We start from the raw sequence: 13,494 nt of genomic DNA on the forward strand, positions 1-13,494 counted from the left end.
AGATTATTAGTGGAGAAAAACAGGCATCCCCCAGTATTTTGTTAAGAAGACTTTCATTGCCTTTTGTATCTCCTTTTCTTTCCTCTAATGGAATCTTGCCCTTGCACATTTAGGTTTTAAAATTTTTGCATGGCAAGTTGCTGAAAGTGTGAGCTGATAACATCGCAGCGAGGGACCTGAGTGAACACGGCAAGTAACTGGGTATCTTCTTAACCAATCAGATTGAAGGATTGTGAAATAAACAGCACAAAGACTGAGAAGGAAGTGTAAGTTAAAGTGAGTGAATTCAATGTCAAATCAGGTTCAGAAAGAGAAATAAAGAGAGGGAAAGAAGGATTGGATTAAGAGAGAGAAAAAAGAGACAGAAAGGAAAAGCTAAAAGAAAATGTTTAAATTTGATATTTTTAAAATCTCCAACAATTAAAACCTGAAGGAATGAGACTCCACACTTGTAATAGTTAATTTTCAGTAACAGAGAGGTTGATTGGCAGTAATTAACACTTATCACATCGTTAAAAGGGTACTTACACTTAAAATGACAGGACTTAACTTTCTGTGGCGAGTTTAGTTTGCATCTACCGCGCAAATACAGGAATTTCACGCTGTTCAATGCTTTTCATTGATGAGGCAGACAGTGAAATGCCGTTTTCGCGAAGCTAACGGCAGAGCAACGCAACTCGGACAGCAACTATTGAATTTTGGCATTTAAACACGCATCTGCTCCTCGCCTGAAATCGCCATTAGCCACACCATTATTTTGACAGCAAATTCTTGCCCATTAAATTTCTGATGGAGGCTAATTTGGTCCAGATGCTGGAGCAGAAATAGAATTGAGCTTTGTGTCAGCATTCAGTTCTCAGTTCAAGTATGAGAGAGTTATAGATAAATGCAATATAGAGACTTCACTGTCTCACAACCCTATTCTCAGACAGATGCCACTTGCTTTACCAGTGTGACATTCCTATTGCCCATGTTCTTTAAACTTGCAACCTCTCAGGAAGAAGTTGCCTTCATACCATATGTTGGCACATTTGGCAAGTTTTAAACTAATTGAACACTATGATGTGTTAACAGAATGACGGTATTATTTGAAAACTACAATTGTGGGAAATTATTTTCTCTGTTAAAACAAACCCTATGCAGGAAATGCACAGCAGTCTGTGTACATATATAACCTTGTTATAATTTTCATCAAAAAATAGATTAAAGCAGGTATAGAGGCATAGATTAGAATGTTCACGAATAAAACAGCTCTCTTCTTGCCATGGTTAGAATTAAATCCTGATCTTCCAAAGGGAGATTGTAAAAATGTCTTTTGGTTTTAGCTTTTTTCATGGTGATTGGTTTTACAGCTATGTCCTGATCCACAAATCACAGACATTATTTAACTCTATATCTAACTTCAGTCCTGAGCACCCCATCAAATGCCCATTTTTAAAAAATTAAGCAGTTTTGTTTGTTATGACCAAAAATATAGATTGAAATACTTGAACATAATCAATGAAACCATTTTTAGTGGTAAAAATATACAAATTAGTTATTGAAAGATGGCAACAAAAAGGCAAAATGTGCAAATATCCATAACTTAAATCAATGAAGAAGTAAAGAAAGAAAATGTAAAGTATAAGACCAACAAAATCCTAAAAGTAAACCTGTGAGGAGGTTGGATCAGCTGTGACTTAGGTTAGCTTTCACCTCTAGAATCTGGGCTCAACTTCAGCCCAGGTTCCTGATATGAAAAATTAAAGTCTCCTCACCCTGTAAATTTCCCGCATAAAATGCTTGAGCAGTTTCAATGTCATTCTTAATGTACATGAATTAATGGCTGTTATTCAGAACAAGTTGCTCTAAACTGGCAATTCAATCAGAGACTCACCTCGCAATATCCCACATCATTGAGAAATCTGGAATAAAAACAGAACATACTGGAGTGTTGCCAGCATTTTCAGTTTTTATCTTAGATTTCCAGCATCTGCAGTATTTTGCTTTTGAGAAATCTGGGTTGTCCCACTTACTGGCAGAACTGTTGAAATCTTTATTTTTACTTAAACTCTTTCATCACTGAAACTCTGCACTGTGTGATAAAAAATCTTACTCACTGTTAGACTGTTGAATGCCACATGTACCTATGATAGGCCTGGGGAGATAAATGCATGGTATGGTGTGTGTTTGCTAGTAATGCGTGTCAGCCTTGGCCCAGTGATAGCACTTACCTCTGAGTCAGAAGGTTATGGGTTCAAGCCCCACTCCAGAAACTGAAGCACATAATCTAGGCTGGCACTTCAGTGGAGTACTGAGGGAGTGCTGCACTGTCAGAAGTATTGTCCTCTGAATTAGATGTTAAACTGAGATCCAGTCTGCTCTCCTAGGTGGTAGGTGTAAATGGCACGAGGGAGTTTTTTGGTGTCCTGTCCAATATTTATCCCTCAACCGGCACTAATATAACAGATTATCTGCTCATTTATCTCAATACTGTTGGTGGAACCTTACTGTGCGCAAATTGGTTGCCATGTTTGCCTACATTACAATAGTGACTACACTTCAAAAATACTTAATTGGTGGTGAAGTGCTTTAAGACATCCTGAGGCTGTGAAAAGAGCTATATAAATGCAAGTTCTTTCTTAAGATGGTTGGCCTGTCCCTCAGAAGACAAAAGGGCCTTAATCTTCTGACTGTCGTTATTTTAAATAGATTAATGCCAGTGTTAGAATAATGCCAATCAGAAAATCTAGGCTACAGGAGGAGGAATGCAATACAGGCAGTTGATAGAAGGACAAGAAAAGAAAAACAAACTTCTACAGAAATTATTGAGAAAAGAAATAAGAGATAGAAGCCTTGATTTTAACTGGGAGTGGGATTTGGGCAGGCAGGGCAAGCGCCATACATGCCTGAGATGGATAGGGTGAGGCCCAGACAATTTTAACTCCCTGGCCTCATCTGCACATCGCCGATTAGCTGCCCGTCCAAAATGGGCGGAAAGTGGCAGCTGGCCAACAGGTGGGAGCGGAAGATTGGCCAGCAGGAGGCTGCTGGACAGCACCACGAAAGGTTTGCCAGAAAGAAGGTATGTCGTGGGGAAGGGATTTCCAGAGGGTCTCATAGTAGGGAAGGGGGAACGGCCAGGTCAGGGGAGGCCTAAACATTCCTTGTGGCGCCTGGCTGATATTAACTGCCTACCCGCACGATTTCCGCCAGGCAGGTAGGATTAAAGGCGCCCCTGGAGAGAAAAGATAAATAATGGAAAGAAAAACAACAACACTAACAACTTGCATTTACATAGTGCCTTTAACATAGGAAACTGTCCTAAGACACTTAAGACAGTAATGAACAAAATTAAACTTTTGTGTGTTAGCCTGGAAGAAAAATGGAAAAGTAGAAAACTAAACTGGAGAAAACACAGAAACTGAGAAAAACAGTACAATCATAGAATCATAGGAAGGTTACAGCACGGAAGGAGGCCATTTGGCCCATCGAGTCCGCACCGGCTCTATGCAAGAGCAATCCAGCTAGTCCCACTCCCCCGCCCTATCCCCGTAGCCCTGCAAATTTTTTCCTTTCAAGTACTTATCCATTTCCCTTTTGAAGGCCATGATTGAATCTGCCTCCACCACCCCCTCAGGCAATGCATTCCAGATCCTAACCACTCGCTGTGTAAAAAAAAGTTTTTCTGTGTGTCACCTTTGGTTTTTTTGCCAATCACCTTAAATCTATGTCCTCTGGTTCTTGACCCTTCTGCCAATGGGGACAGTTTCTCTCCATCTACTCTGTCTAGAACCTTCATGATTTTGAATACCTCTATCAAATCTCCTCGCAACTATCTTTGTTCCAAGGAGAGCAACCCCAACTTCTCCAGTCTATGCAAATAACTAATGTCCCTCATCCCTGGAACAATTCTAGTAAATCTCTTCTGCACTCTCTCTAAGGCCGTCACATCTTTCCTAAAGTGCGGTCCCCAGAACTGGATACAATACTCCAGTTGTGGCCGCACCAGTGTTTTATAATGGTTCATCATGACTTCCATACTTTTGTACTCTATGTCTCTATTTATAAAGCCCAGGATCCCGTGTGCTTTTTTAACCAGATTATTGTTTCTGAACGTTTCCCCACCACTGTGGTTAAACTGACTGGCCTATAGCTGCTGGGTTTATCCTTACATCCTTTTTTGAACAAGGGTGTAACATTTGCAATTCTCCAGTCCTCTGGCACCACCCCCGTATGTACGGATGTTTGGAAGATTATGGCCAGTACCTCCGCATTTCCGCCCTTACTTCCCTCAGCAACCTAGGATGCATCCCATCCGGAACGGGTGACTTATCCACTTTAAGTGCAGCTAACCTTTCTAGTACCTCTTCTTTATCAATTTTTAGCCCATCCAGTATCTCAACTATATCTTCCTTTACTGAGACTCTGGCAGCATTTTCTTCCTTGGTAAAGACAGATGCAAGGTACTCATTTAGTATCTCAGCCATACCCTTTGCCTCCATGCTTAGATCTCCTTTATGGTCCGTAATCGGCCCCACCCCTCCTCTTACTACCCGTTTACTGTTTACATGCCTGTAGAAGACTTTTGGATTCCCTTTTATATTGGCCGCCAGTCTATTCTCATGTTCTCTCTTTGCCCCTCTTATTTCCTTTTTCACTTCCCCTCTAAACTTTCTATATTCTGCCTGGTTCTTACAGTAAAAAGGAACTTATAGTCACTCTGTGATCTGACATTTCAAGCCCGCAAGTGTGTGACCTGCAGTGCTGTCTGTTTACCATTATTTATCAGCAATCATAACATTGTGACTGAAGCTCCCAGCTGCTGCCTCTGTGCCTGCTACAGATACAACAGGGTACATCAGTGCCAGACTGGAGCAGTGTGAGCTTTGTGCTCCCTTGAATTGGGATAGGCGGACACCACCAGAATCAGCCCTTATTTAGATGCAAGGCCTGGACTTGGGTTTAAAGGACATCATTTCAAAGTTTTTGATGACACAAAACTCGGAAATGTAATAAACAGCGAGGGGGATAGTAACAGACTTCAGGAGGGCGTAAATGGACTGGTGAAATGGGCAGATGCATGGCAGATGCAATTTAACACAGAGAAGTGTGAAGTGATGCATTTTGAAGGAAGAGTGAGAGACAGTATAAATTAAATGGTACAATTTTAAAGGGGTGCAGGAACAGAAAAATCTGGGGGTTCACATACACAAATTGTTGAAGGTGGCAAGACAAGTTGAGAAAGCTGTTAAAACAGCATACGGGATCCTAGGCTTTATAAATAGAAGCACTGAGTATAAAAGTAAGGAAGCCATGCTAAACCTTTATAAATCACTGGTTAGGCCTCAGCTGGAGTACTGTGTCCAATTCTGGGCACCACATTTTTGGAGGGTGTCAAGGCCTTGGAGAGAGTACAGAGGAGGTTTACCAGGATGACACTAGGGATGAGGGACTTCAATTACGTGGAGAGACTGGAGAAGCTGGGAATGTTCTCCTTAGAACAGAGAAGGTTAAGGGGAGATTTAATAGAGGTGTTCAAAATTATGAAGGGTTTTGATAGAGTAAATAAGGAGAACCTGTTTCCACTGGCAGAAAGGTCGCTAACCAGAGGACACAGATTTAAGGTAATTGGCAATAGAACCAGAGGGGAGATGAGGAGAATATTTTTACACAGCGAGTTGTTATGATCTGGAATGCATTGACTGAAAGGGTGGTGGAAGCAGATTCAATAGTAACTTTCAAAAGGGAATTGAATATATACGTGAAAGGACTATGTGGAAAGTGCAGGAAGTGGAACTAATTGGATAGCTTTTTCAAAGAGCTGGCACAGGCACGATGGGTTGAATGGCCTCCTCCTGTGCTGTATGATTATATGATTCTATGAGCCAATCTTCTGGCCTGGATTGGATCTGCAGACTGAAGCCTGCCAAATGGGGTGGTGGAAAATAATGCCTGTCACCAGCCCCTAAATGGCTTCAGGCCAGAATTCAGGAAATCCGGTTACTTAAAGGTAAATGGCCACACGTGGAACAAAATTATTTTTCAGTCTTTTCAAAGACTATTTGCGGCAAAAAAAAGTGGCTGGCAATAAAACTGTGGTTAACCAAACACACGTGGAGGCAGTGAACAGAATCTGTGGGAAAGTGATAAGCCGTCTTGGCTGATGGTTGGTAAAGTGGATGTACTGCAGTATCAGGTGGGTGTGATAAGGGTTGCCCTGTATGGTATTCCAGGGAACTCGCTCCACAGGACAACAGTGTAGCATGATTGGCAGGAAGTGGTGGCCAAGATTTCAGTGTCTGCTTTCTGTTGATTTTCTATACAATATTCAGTGCTTTTTGTTTCACTGTAAACAATCTCTACATGCTCTGATACAAAGAAATTCTAAAAATAAACATTTATTTGAAATTCTAAAATACCTAGAGAATAAATAATGTTGAAGTTTTTTATAAATATAAAAAACAAATACCAGCACTAGAAAGATACAGCACTGGGAAATTTAAAATAAAACAGTACAAAAAGAGATTGTCCATGACATGTGATGCTTTTCTTTCTGCGTTTTCCTAAATGGATGGTAAGTCTCCCTTGTGCCTTATTGCCATACAATTCTAATGCTATGAAAGGGATTCCTTTGGTCCCCTTGCATGGTTCATGCCAGCAAGAGCAAGTCCACTTTCTGGAAATATGCCCGTACATTTTTCCAGCAGCACAAATTTTCAACCAGAAGTGAGTAAAAGACAAGGGGTGAGATTTCTTTGCTCCAAATCATGCACCAGCCAAGGAAAGATGCTAAATCTGGAGCTGAGTGAAGAAAATGTGCCAGGAGTGCACTGCCCAGTATTTTCTGACTGGGAAACATTAGGGGCTCAGGAGGCTCCCAGTGCTGGAGTGTACCATGCTCTTTAAAGGTCGCAAAAATATGCCAATGAAGGCAGGGCTTGCCTCTCCTGTATTTCCCAATGGTTGTAGCAAAACTCAACATCATCACTGTGTGCCTATATAAGAGGGGTGCACCTATAAATTGGCTTCCTGATCTTCAGAACTTATATTCTTAATGGTGTATGCTGTCTGGCTTTGCAAGTGATGGTGAAATTACAGGGTTTTTTTGTCCTTTTGATTTGCTTTCGCTGCATTTTTTTAAGGGGCACTGTTTTGTAATTTTGCTGTTTACTGCCGATTTTTTCCTTTTATGTTACTACCTACAGTTCAGGGAAGTTGCCCTCCAAAAGAGAACTGCCCCCACTGGATAGGATGAACATCCTTTGGGAATTCCTCTTGAAACTTGAGGAGCTTGAGGGTGAGGATGAAGAAGAGTTGCAAAGCAATAATCGAAGGGAGATCTGCCTACACCTGAGGCAGGCCTGCCGTTACCCAAATATTGATGTCCACAGACCCCGCCCGAGCTAGTTGGGTAAGTCAGAAGATGTGTGCGTGTCCCGCTAATGCTTCTCTGGGAACACCTTTCAGCGGGTCAGGATTGTGCCCTTGATGTGCCATCTTGCTGTACAAGCAGAAACGTAGTGTGAGATGTTGGGAGTTGTAGAGTGACAGATGTACACAACCTGCATGCGAACTGGGCGTCAGTAAGTGACTATGATGTGGAGATGCCAGTGATGGACTGGGGTGTACAAATGTAAGGAATCTTACAACACCAGGTTATAGTCCAACAGTTTTATTTGAAAATCACAAGCTTTCGGAGGCTTTCTCCTTTTCTATACACCTTGCAGCAAGGTTGTTTTATAGAAACTTGAGGTATGGTGCCCTTATAAGATGTAAGTGTTGCCAGGTTTTGCATTATACATTGCATTTGGAAGGTATGCCCTACTGAGATCTGGGTATATATGCAATGTAATGAAAGTCCTGCAAACCTGTGTGGTGGCTTAGCATGAGCAAGCAGTAAGTGTGGAAAAGGTTGACTAGTAGCACTTTGTCATGTGTAATCTTGGACTATTAACCCGCTACATGGTTATTGTCAGATAATCTTACTTTCCCAGATTCCTTAAAGAATGCTGTCTTCTTATGCCTCTGTTCCCAGATCCTGAATGTAGTGCACACAGCGTTGAGCCTGGTCACCACTCGTTGCCAGGGCTGATGTACTGCTGTCCTCAGGGGAGGGTGTCATGAAGTGCCAAACAGGTCAACCCTTCTCACAATTGCTTCGTGCAGCTGCACATCCATCTTGCCTGTCATCATACAGGAGGCAGGATTCTGTATCACTTTGCCGTTTGCCCACAAAATCTGATTGTGCCACCAATTTGGTTTTCCTCTCATTTAAGTTATGCTGAGCACTTCTCCCAATTCACTTCTCCAAGCCTTGGCAATGGCTGACAAATATCTAAAATTAATTTTGAAACTTTATAAAGGCTGGAACAAAATTCATATGCAGCCACTTACCTTTAAGAGCACACATCCCTTTAATCTGGACTCACTGCCCAGATTTTCTGCATCCCCCATTAGGCTTGATCCCTGCAGAAAACCAAAGTTGCGCTGACAGCCATGAATAATTATTCAGATGAATTGATCACGTAAAATTTGAGGTAGTGAGTGTTGCTGATTGACCAAAAAGCCTAAATTACACAGAAAAAAAGCCTAAATTACACCGAAAATCTTCCCTAACATTTTAATATTGTAACCAAGTACTGGGATTAACCTAGTTTCTCAATGAAGTAAGTACAATGCTGTGCACAATCCAAAACATTTTAAAGTATGAAAATAAGTGTCCCTAACTTCAATAAGATGGCCCTGATTCTCCAGTCCCTGTTTGGTTAGTTCTGTGGTTGCAAAGTCAGCTCACACTGGTATATTAGTGGGCACTTAATGGGCATCTTTCTGAGATTGGGGTTAAGGTGTATTTTTGAGGCCTAATAAAGGAAACTACTCTGCTTTTTCACTGGACCATACCTGACCCCTGGGAATGCTTGATACTGACATTCAGTGCCAAAAATGGAAAAGTTCAATTCCCCATCACAGACATCCCTATTCTCCTCTATGGCGAAGATAAAAATCCATCAAAATATAAATTTGAAAAATGCATTTAGTTTCATAGAATTTTGAGAAAGTATTTTCTCACACAGACACTATTTAAAATAATTTATGCCATTGACCGCTTCAAATTAGGAACCTCAATTGAAAAAAACATGTATTGGCGAAAGTGTCAGCCTTGGCTCAGTGGTAGCACACTTGCCTCTATGTCTAGAGGTTTGTGGGTTCGAGTCTCACTCCAGAGACATGAGCAAATAATCTAAGCAGGACAGAGGGTGTGTTGCACTGTCAGAGGTGTGAGTTGGATGAGCCCTATCTGTTTTCTTAGGTGGGTGTAAAGGATCCTGTGGCACTATTTGAAGAAGAGCAGGCGAATTGTCCTGGGAAAACATTTATCTCTCAACATACACCATTAAAACACTTTTCTCATCATTAATGTCATTGCTGTTTGTGGGACCTTGCTGTGCCCAAATTGGCTGCTGCGTTTCCTGACATTATGACAGTGACTACATTTCAAAGTTACTTAATTGGCTGTGAAGCCTTTTGGGACATCTTGAGGTTGTGAAAAGTGTTATATAAATAAGTTTCTTTCTTTCTAAACAACATTTTCTTATCATTGGTGGGAAATAATTTTTGAATAATTATGTAGTTTTACTCAGTACTATTGCAGAGTATGCCAGATCTATGCAGCATATTTTTCAATCAAGCAATTCAGAATAACATTGATTTCAATGGAGCTGAAAGTTGGGCGGAGTGTAAATAGTTATCCGACCTGAGCATGTCCATTCTCGCTGAGGGTTAGGTTAAAATTGGGACTTATATTTTAGTTACCATACTCGCTAAATACTTGCTAATCTGAGGGCTAATTTTCCAACAGTGTACTCCTAGTAGGGAAGGCTTCTTGCTGGTGATACACATTTGGAGATATGCCAGAACACAAACTACATTGTTCACCTAAAATCTTTAAACAATATAAAGTATCTGGACTATTTTAAGGAAGATTCATGTAATGACATATGATAAAAAACATATGACTTTATGTTAACTGAAAATCCTAGCTCGTGTGCAATTTTAATCTTGGTTTCGTTGTGAAGTAACGTATGGTTCATTTTGAGATTGATAAATGATCTGTGGATTTCTTGCAATCTTGATGACCCTGACAGAGTAATGTTGTGCAGCCATGCAAATAAGTGTATAGGAATAAGCGATGATTAAAGCACAAGGCAGTTGTCAGAAAATGTATGTGCAACTGGATTATTTTCCAGGTTGAAGTAATATTTTATGAGTTCCTCAAATTAAAACTATTCATAATTTGAAAAAAAAGGTAAAATGGTGGAAACATTCAGCAGGTCAGGCAGCATCTGTGGCGAGAACAGACAAGTGAACCTTTTCACAAATATCCTTTGTTTCTCTGACTGGGTTATTGCTTGTTCTTTGCTACCTCACTCCACTATCAGAGGCAATCTGCCACAATTATGCCCCTGGCTTCTGAAATTCTTTTCTGAAACCACTTTCATGGCTTTCTTTCAGTCCACGTTAATAGCCTCCTAAAAACTCTTTGGCAGTGTCCTTAGTCATTTTGGGCCCGATTTTCGGACGTCCGAGACTGCGGGTTCGGGGCAGGGGGGGGGCTCCGAAAATCGGGGATTCCCGGGGCGGGTCCGGAGCCCGGCTCCAACCCGCCCACTTCCGGGTTCCCCAGTGACGCGCTTAGATGCGCGCGCAGCCCCCGCATGCGGGACTCCGGCGGGATCCCACTTAAACCAATTAATTAGATAGTTCAGGTCGTTTGCAGTCCTGATTTGTAGGATATTTTAGGAGGGATGGGATTTTCAACTCAACTGAGACTGTTTCCCGTACTGGGGGAAACATTCCCAGTTGAAATGGACGTGTTGCAGCCACCAGCCTGTGGCAGCTGCAAAGGTCCATTTGACAGGTGGAGGGGGAGGAGGCTCTCACTCATTGCAGGAGGCCACTCTGTCACTTTGGACAAAGTTTGGCCTCCACCACCCTCCTCCTAACAATAAAACTCACAAACTTCCACACTTACCCCGGTGTGCAGACACATTTATCTACCTTGCGGACCCCCTCAAACATACATCTTCCGGATGGGGGCCGCCATAGCTGCAATCATGACCTCTTCGGAGGACGAACAGCATCACCAGCCTCGCCGGCCACGCTGTCCACCTCTGACTTGTGGAGTTCCACAACACAGTGCTGTGACACATCCACCTGCACGGCAGGAGGGAGGGCGACTGCAGAGAGAGATGCGTCGCAGAAGGCACTACCCTCGCCATAGGGTCTACAGACCGAGGCTCAGCTTCCTGGACCTCTCTGTGCAGCAGTGCACACGGAGGCACAGAGTCACTCGACGTGGTCGTGGACATCTGCAGCCTCCTTCATGCCGAGCTGCTCCCGGCTGGCCCGAGCACCATCTTCTTACCCGTCGCTGTCAAAGTCACCACTGCCCTCAACAACTTCTCCTCCGCATCCTTCCAGGGTGCCACTGGGGATATGGCCAGCGTCTCTCAGCCGTCTGCACAAAAGAGCCCTGCAAATACACCTACACCCACTCTGCAGTGACACAATGGGTGGCATCAGGTGTGGGTCTTCATGGTGATCTCAGGAAAGGGCATTATTGCACATCCAGACAAGATTTGCAAGGACGTGGCAGTGGTGGTGCCAATATAATATGTAATGTGAGTTGATCAGAAATCAAATATAAGTTAAAACCATGACAAATCCTCAAACACCCTTGTGCATCCCCTTCATGCTCATGACAAGTTTGCCTTACGCTTCCTACTACACATGTGTGATGCATGCCCTGTGGCTGCAGCACAGGTAGTGGCAGGTTGGGTGAGGCTGACCGTGAAAGAGGTGCATGAGAGGGTGAGTATGAGATGGAGCCATGAGATTATATGAGGATTGGGTTGAGTGGTAGTGGTGGGATGAGTACTGGCGAGGTGAGTAAGTGCAGGTAAGTTGAGGATGAGCTTTGAGTGGGTGTGAGGAGTGATATGACAGAGTAGTGTTGGCAGTGCAGAAGGAGATGTGGGGTGGGGGCGGTAATGTGGCAGACGTAGTGTTGGGGAATGAGTAAGTGTACTCACTTCGGCTGACCTACTTAGGTCATTGAAGCGCCTCCTGCACTGTATGCAGTTGCGTGATATGTTGGTGGTGCTGGTGACCTCCTCTGCCACCTCGAGCCAGGCCTTCCTGGTGGCAGAGGCAGGCCACTTCCTCCCGTCCACCAGGGAGAAGATCTCTGTCCTCCTCCTCCTCACCCCATCCAGTAGGACCTGGAGTGAGGCATCATTAAACCTGGGAGCAGCCTTCCTCCTGGGCTGCTCCAGGCTGTAATTTTGGCTCCTTTCTGCAGCATCAGTCAGTGGAGGACTGCCCCTTTAAATAGGGCTCCTCCAGCTGACAGCCTATGATGCGGCTGTGCAGTCCGCCCGCTGCGCAGCTTTTCAGCGCGAAACCCGGAAGCCAAGGTAAGTGCCTTCAATTAGGCTGGGATCGCGTGCGGAGCACCCTGAATTCACTGGGCGCGTTACCCACCCGCCCAGTCGACCCCCCCGCTGCCAACCCGCCTCCCTCCTAAAATCGAGCCCTTTATCTCAATGTGTTCGCCCCTGCTTAGTGTTCACCTTTCTCTCTCGTAAAGTATTCTGATATGTTCTGTTATTTGAGGGGTGCCATTTAAATCTAAGTTATTGCATCAATAAAAATAAAGCTGCAAGTGCTAGAAATCTGAAATCAAAACTGAAAATGTTGATAAAACATTCCATTTCCTGTTTGGAACAAATAATCTGTTGTTTGGACCTCAATGGTGCCTTAGGACATTTGAAATCAGGACCTTCAGGTTTTGTTTTTACAAGCATAATATTCACTGATGTTACTGCTTTCAAAGGATATGTGTGTGTGTCCCACAAAGGAAAAGATATGACTATTGATGACGCATGTTATGTTTCTGGGAGGGAGATAGGTGTACAGTAGTGTTCCCCAGGGACCACTGCTTTTTTTGATTTATATTAATGACTTGGACTTGGGTGTACAGGGCACAATTTCCAAATTTGCAGATGACACAAAAGAGTTGGAAGTGTAGCAAACAGTGAGGAGGATAATGATAGACGTCAAGAGGATATAGACAGGCTGGTGGCATGGGCGGACACGGGTGCAGATGAAATTTAACACAGAAAAATGCGAGGTGATACATTTTGGTAGGAAGAATGAGGAGAGGCAATATAAACTAAAATGCACAATTCTAAAAGGGATACAGGAACAGAGAGATCTGGGGGTAAATGTACACAAATCATTGAAGGTGGTAGGGCAGGTTGAGAAAGCGGTTAAAAAAGCGTACGGGATCCTGGACTTTAGAAAAGGAGGCATAGAGTACAAAAGCAAGGAAGTCATGTTGAAACTTTATGAAACACTGGTTCAGCCACAACTGGAGTATTGTGTCCAGTCCTGGGCACCGCACTTTAGGAAGGATGTGAAGGCCTCAGAGAGAGTGCAGAAGAGATTTAC

At 43.1% G+C, this 13,494-nt stretch overlaps 2 long non-coding RNA genes across 5 annotated transcripts in view; one reads left to right on the forward strand and one right to left on the reverse strand.

The window, feature by feature from the left end:
- Nucleotides 1-13,494, reverse strand: part of LOC137323324 (uncharacterized) — a 115,932-nt gene that overhangs the window by 50,156 nt on the left and 52,282 nt on the right. The window lies entirely within an intron of this gene.
- Nucleotides 1-13,494, forward strand: part of LOC137323323 (uncharacterized) — an 85,159-nt gene that overhangs the window by 23,635 nt on the left and 48,030 nt on the right. For 2 of the 4 annotated variants that reach the window (XR_010963347.1, XR_010963344.1), the window contains exons 2-3: nucleotides 114-266; nucleotides 7,188-7,393. This is a non-coding gene — a long non-coding RNA (uncharacterized lncRNA). Of the gene's footprint in view, nucleotides 1-113; nucleotides 277-7,187; nucleotides 7,394-13,494 lie in introns of all 4 variants that reach the window. The other 2 variants (XR_010963346.1, XR_010963345.1) reach the window with 2 other exon arrangements.

Source organism: Heptranchias perlo, chromosome 7, assembly GCF_035084215.1.
Source record: "Heptranchias perlo isolate sHepPer1 chromosome 7, sHepPer1.hap1, whole genome shotgun sequence".
In the NCBI taxonomy this organism is placed as follows: Eukaryota; Metazoa; Chordata; class Chondrichthyes; order Hexanchiformes; family Hexanchidae; genus Heptranchias; species Heptranchias perlo.